Source organism: Lithobates pipiens, unplaced genomic scaffold (genome assembly GCF_037356315.1).
Source record: "Lithobates pipiens isolate NorthernLeopardFrog02 unplaced genomic scaffold, aLitPip1_a1.2 Scaffold_19, whole genome shotgun sequence".
NCBI classification, from domain to species: domain Eukaryota; kingdom Metazoa; phylum Chordata; class Amphibia; order Anura; family Ranidae; genus Lithobates; species Lithobates pipiens.
In genome coordinates this window covers 175,045,891-175,052,028 of record NW_027507764.1, presented here as the reverse complement: position 1 = coordinate 175,052,028, position 6,138 = coordinate 175,045,891, and the positions used below count along the sequence as shown (strand labels likewise).

Genomic DNA, 6,138 nt, shown 5'->3' with positions numbered 1-6,138 from the left:
CACTCTCACCTTATGGCATGGACCCCTGTGCAAATAGGTGGTCATGCATGCGGGTATCAAAAGGGTTAAAACAGACCATAAACTTCTCTCACAATCTCAGGTCACCGCTTAAGTATAAGATTTCGTTTTTGTGTTCAAACACAAACTACTCACATAAAGATGATAAAAACACAGCATGTAAAGCCGACAATTGTGTTAGTTCCGTAGGGCAGCAGTGGGTGACGTCATGCGTAGCTTCTCCCCATACACGTTAAGTTCAATCAGAAACGTCATCGTCACTAGACTCCTCCCCCCTTCCCTTCGTTAGCAGGCGGAGGCACTTGGGGAAGGGGGGAGGAGTCCGGTGACGTCACTGGATCTCCGGCGGAACTCCCTGAAGAACCGGGAAGTCGGCGGAGAGGAGAGTACCGGTCAAAGGTCAAAAGAATTTTGATCGATCAAAAAAATGAACGATTAATCGAGGAATTAATCTTTAATTTTCACAGCCCTATTAAATACCTATTGTGGCCACTTGTTTCCATAAAACTGAACTCTGGTTGGATCTGTAATCTGTTCAGGTCCACTCTCTCTGATGTAATGAGATCTAGCAATGTGCTGGGTAATTTCCAGACAAAATAATAGGTGTAAAGCTGGTTGTGATTGGCCAAGACTCTTTCTCAGTGTGTGATTGGCTGTGATTGGCCAAAACTCCTGAGAGTCACAAAGGCTTAACTCCATGTATTCTGGTTTCAATTCTGCTGTGTTTTTGAGCTTAATTTTTACTGTCATATAATGAATCTTAAAAGGCATATGTTTCTCATTTGCTTCTGTGAACACAATATACAACTGTTATATGACATTTGGACGTCATATGACTATAGCCTGGTATTGAAGTGGTTAAATGTTAGCAACTATGATAGTTGTTTAATTGAACTTGATGGAATAGTTGAGGAAGGGGGGCATGGGGAGGAGAATACCTGCTTAATTGTAGAAAGATTTAGTTTTAGGCACTGATATGTCTGTTAGCCCCGCAATCACACAGTCCTCCCATCACAGAGCCCCCAATCACAAAGTCTCTTCTTCACATTGGCTCCATGCACACTGGAGCTCATAAACGGCCATTTTGTGGAGTTTGGGTGTTCTTTTTTAACAGCCCATAAACTCCACTCTATGTTATCCTATACGTCCATGCACACATGGATGTTTTTGAACTTTTATCAGCAGTGGAGTTTATGGGCTGTTTTCTCACGCCATAAAATTGCATTCAAGAGTCATTTTTCTGAACACAAAAAACACCAAACACTCATAAAGGCTGATAAACATTGATAAAAGCTCAAAAACATGGCTTACTGGTGTTTTTTTTTTACGTTTTTGATCTATTGAAAAAAAAAATGTTGAAAAGAAAAACTCTAATAAACGCTATTGCAAAAACTTTAAAAAACGTTGAAAGACTCACTGCAAAGCTACTGGCATTTTTATAACCTTACTTTAACATCCAATGTGCATGGAGCCTCAGAGCCCTACCTTTTGACTCCAGCAGTACAGCAGAGGGTGGGAGGTAGAGGAGGTATGGAGGAGGCATACTGTCAGGTACTCACCAGGGGCCGAAGTACTGAGAGCGGCTTCCCTTGCAACTGGGTGCACAGTACCCCTGAGGGTGGAACAGCGGGTACAGGGCACGAAGGGGCACGGGTTGCCAGCAGGTTAGTGGTATGCAGAAAGTCTTCTGAAGGAAGAGATGCCCTTGCAGATGGCCTTGGAATATACTTGAAGAGAACGCCAGGCAGGGGTTCTAACACCTGACTTGTGTGAAGGTCTGGAAGAGGGCTTGTGCAGGATGGACCGGACCAGAAGGTAAGTAGCAAGCCAGTCTGTAAAACAGGTAAGAAAAGTGCAGAAACAGGCCGGGGGTCAAACACAAGTAATCAGTCCAGGAGCCAGCAAGGCTGAATGGAGAGGATAATCCAGAGGCATGCTGAGGGTCAAACACAGGTATCAGTCCGGAAGCCAGCAAGGCTAAGTGCAGAAGACAGAGGATATTCCAGAGGCAGACCGAGGGTCAAACACAGGTATCAGTCCGGGAGCCAGCAAGGCTAAGAGCAGGAAGTCCGTTAAACAAGCCAGGGGTCAGGTCAGGAGAGAATCAGAGTAGTCTTCAGGCAATCCAGGTCACAACAGGAAGTGGTAAACAGGAACAGGAAGCAGAGGAACACAGGTGAGCTGAGGAGACAAACTAGCAAAGACACAGAGCAAATGGTTGCCTTTTATAGGCCTGCCAAAGTGATCAGGTGATGTGCAAACCGTCCGTATCGCGCACCCGTGTGCTCCTCTGCACTGGTCTACCCCGCAGGCGCACAGGGAAGCACCGACGTTGAAGTCTGTTGATCCTCTGACAGGTATTTCTGTCATCTCTTGTATGCTGGGGGTGGCCCTGCATGCTGCCTACCTTGGATCAAATTCATGTATTGCCACAGTGCTAGCAAGCTGACCACCATCACCTTAGCAATGTACTACAACATTCGTCCTGGCCCTTGAGCATCATTGGTTGTTAGGGAGCTGGCAGCTGGTCCGTGCACACCATGGCAACTCATGACTCTGATCCAGGGCAAACTAGGTCCCATGCTTGCAGCCTCCCAAAGGTGCTGTGACACACACAGTGAGAAACACTGGACTGTGGATTCTAGAAGTTTAGAGGTAAATGAGGAGGAAAGAGATGGGTCTTACATGGTTCAGACTGCTGCAGTCCTGTGAGAGTTTTTTAGTTATGGGGTTGACCATTAATTTTCTAATGCATTTCCATCTATACACTATATTATACCATATAGTAGTATTCCCTGTTCCTCTTCCATTCCTATCATTTTTGCTTACATTTTTAGAGCCATCTGTTTCAGAAATACAAGTATGGTAAGTCTATATACAAATAATGTGGAGAAATGCAGATATTGTTTTTTCATGGCTAAATCAGATATCTGAATGTTGAATACATTTTCCAAAATGAAGCTGAGAATTCCAAGAACAGAGGAAAACACGCTCAGGATATTTCTGCATTATTAGAATGACCAAAATCATTTTCCATATGCTATGCCCAAACACCTTTAACATTACATCATCCTAAATTCTGCAGTAGCCAAATATTTTAATTCCCTGCAGACTCTCTTACTGGAATTAATTGAATAGAATCAAGTGGAAGGTGGGTATGAACTGCCAAATAGACAGATGTAGAACATATGAAATGTGGCCAGGGAAACCGGAGACTTAAATGAGGCTTATTGCAATTCCCATTGTAAGTGTTCTAAACAGAAGATTCAGTTTATCCAAGGTTCATACAGTATTTAAAGGGAGCCTGTGCTGGCTGGTTATTAGGCAGATGTAATGGCATCAATAATTTCAGAGTCACTGACTCAGGACTGCATACAGATCCAGTAGTATGAGTTCATTTGCTGCATGCTTGTTTGGAGGACTGAAGAAGGAGGAGCCACTTGACTGTTATAGCGGCATATTTAAAGGTCAGCAATGGCAGTCTCCATATGGGAACACAGTATAAGTTTACTTTCTAGTTGATGGTAGGTTAAATTATCCACAAGTTTTTCATAAAGCTTTGGTACTCCATAAACAAGATCTTTACAACTATATAGCAAGCTCCACCTACAACCTGCAGCCAGCCAAAACTGTCTAATTTACAAGGAGATAGCTGAAGGTTTCAATGGATGTAAGCAAGCAGCAGATAATGCAATGCAGTATTGGCAGCTCATATCTTGCCAAACCAACCTAACTGTAGTTACTTTTGTTGGAACAAATTCACCTGTTGCACACTTGCATTCTACAACCAAGTGAGCTTCTACTAGCCAATTGTTCTGACCTGGCTGACAGGCTTATCCACGTGTGGTGGCATTCGTAGATGATTGGCTGCAGCCACACCTTGCCAATTAACTGCCCGATTCATGCTCTGACTTGTGGTTGTAAAGCTTAAACATTTTTTAAGAATGCCCTGCATTGAGGTGAAAAATTTTATAGTGTGTGTATCGCCCCCTCACCCCCTTATACTTACCTGCGCCCAATCCCGATCCAACGCTGTGCCTGTTCGCAGTGGTTCTCCCCACTCTCACAGGATTTGCTGAGAGCAGCGTGAGCCATTTGCGAGAGAGTGGGTGGTGGGTCTGAGTTTCACTGTCTGTTTCTATAGATGCAGACAGCGAGGCTCAGGATCGAGCCCACACATGTGCAGAGGTGGCTCTTTAATTAGGCAAATTAGGCAGCCGCTTAAGGACTCGCACTCACGGGGTCGTCACGTGAGTGCGTTCGGCATTCAGCACTATGCATTTGGCACTATACTGTAACCTGCCCCCCTTCCCCAGACCTCCACTTGTGACTCAGAAGAGGTGGCTGGAGTGGGCTGGATGAGAACAGGCGGGGGTCAAGACTGTTCCCTGTGCTTTATTGTTTAGCATAGCAGTAAGTACTGTAGCTGAAGCACATTTGTGTTTGCTTGTTAGAAGCTGTGCAGAGAGGTAGAATTTTTTAAAAGGGCTACTTAGTTGTGGCATAGCAGATTGTATATGCCAAATTGGTCTACATATAAGGGACAGTTTTACTGTATGGGGATGAAGGTGCCTTCAGATTGCTGACATAGTATATATTTGGAATAATTTTGATGGTTCAACCTCAAGCAAAGAAAAAATCATCCCGAAATTTCAAATTTGGTCTTACTATATATTCCTTTTTTTATCAGTTTTCTTGGGTTGGCTTTTTAGCCCCCTGCGATTCAGCACTGCTGTGGTTAACCCCCGAGGTGGACAATCCCACTACTTTACCACCAACGTAGTGGTTAAAGGTGGGTTTGATGTGTGTGTGTTTGTTGTTTCCCCTCCCCCTTTCCCCTTCCCCTCTATTTCTGCATTTACGAATGTTGTGACATACTTCATTATTATTTTGTACTTTGTATTTTCGGTTTAGATCTTGTTCAAACTTTCACACATCCCCTGAAGAAGCAATCTAATGCGAAACATGTCGGGACTATGTGTGCTTGACGAGAACAACCACTGTATTGCATTATTCTGAATCTTTTAAGCATATATTGCTACTGATTTTAAGCTCAAACTTAATAAATTTTTGTACTACTGACTTTGTACTTCAATTAATTGTATTTTGTTAATTAGCACCGCAAAAATCCCTAATTTCCCTTCCTGTCCTTTGATTCATAGTATATATTTGGTCATCTGCTGTACCATGTCTGCAGTCTCTGACAATCTCCTGTATCATGTCTGCAGTGGCTGACCATCTCCTGTAGTATGTCTGCAGTCTGACAATCTCCTGTATCATGTCTGCAGTCTCTGACAATCTCGTATATCATGTCTGCAGTCTCTGACCCCCTCCTGTATCATGTCTGCAGTCTCTGACCATCTCATGTAGTGAGTCCCCGATTATCTCCTGTAGTGTGTGCAGTCTCAGATCATCTCCTGTTGTATGCCTGCAGTCTCTGACCATCTCCTGTATCATGTCTCTGACCATATCCTGTTTCATGTTTGCAGTCTCTGAACGTCTCCGGTAGTATGTCTGCAGTCTCTAACCATCTCTTGTATCATGTCTGCAGTCTCTGACCATCTCTTGTATCATGTCTGCTGTCTCTGACAATCTCTTGTATCATGTCTGCAGTCTCTGAAATCTCCTGTATCGTGTCTGCAGTCTCTGACCATCTCCTGTATCATGTCCGCAGTCTCTGATCATCTCCTGCAGTATGCCTGCAGTCTCTGACCATCTCCTGTAGTATTGAAGAAATGGATTCTGGACAGCCACACTCCTATAAAAGCATTTATTGTAATGAATAGTCAACATTCATGTGACAACAGGAGCAGGACAAACAGCTGATGCGTTTCACAACATCATTGTTGCTTAGTCATAGCCTGCCTGCAGTCTCTGACCATCTCCTGTAGTATGTCTGCAGTCTGACCATCTCATGTAGTATGTCTAGCTCTAAATAATATGCACAACCCTTTGGTGTGTCAGGGGCTGCCATTGAGGCCCCCAAAATCTCAACAGTTGGACATACTGGGGTGCAGTCTGCAAAACAAGCTATATTATATGTTCGCAAAATAGAGTCAGATCAAGAAAATGTTTATACCAAGGTCCAATTAATATTAAAGACGGTCCCGTGTCCTGTTG

The 6,138-nt window shown here is 43.8% G+C and overlaps 1 long non-coding RNA gene across 1 annotated transcript; it reads left to right on the top strand.

Annotated features, from left to right (window-relative positions):
* The first annotated feature begins 4,699 nt into the window (after nt 1-4,699).
* On the top strand, nt 4,700-5,100 carry LOC143998237 (uncharacterized). Its single transcript, XR_013277798.1, has 2 exons — nt 4,700-4,810; nt 4,933-5,100. It is a non-coding gene; the product is annotated as an uncharacterized LOC143998237 (long non-coding RNA).
* The last annotated feature ends 1,038 nt before the right edge of the window (nt 5,101-6,138 follow it).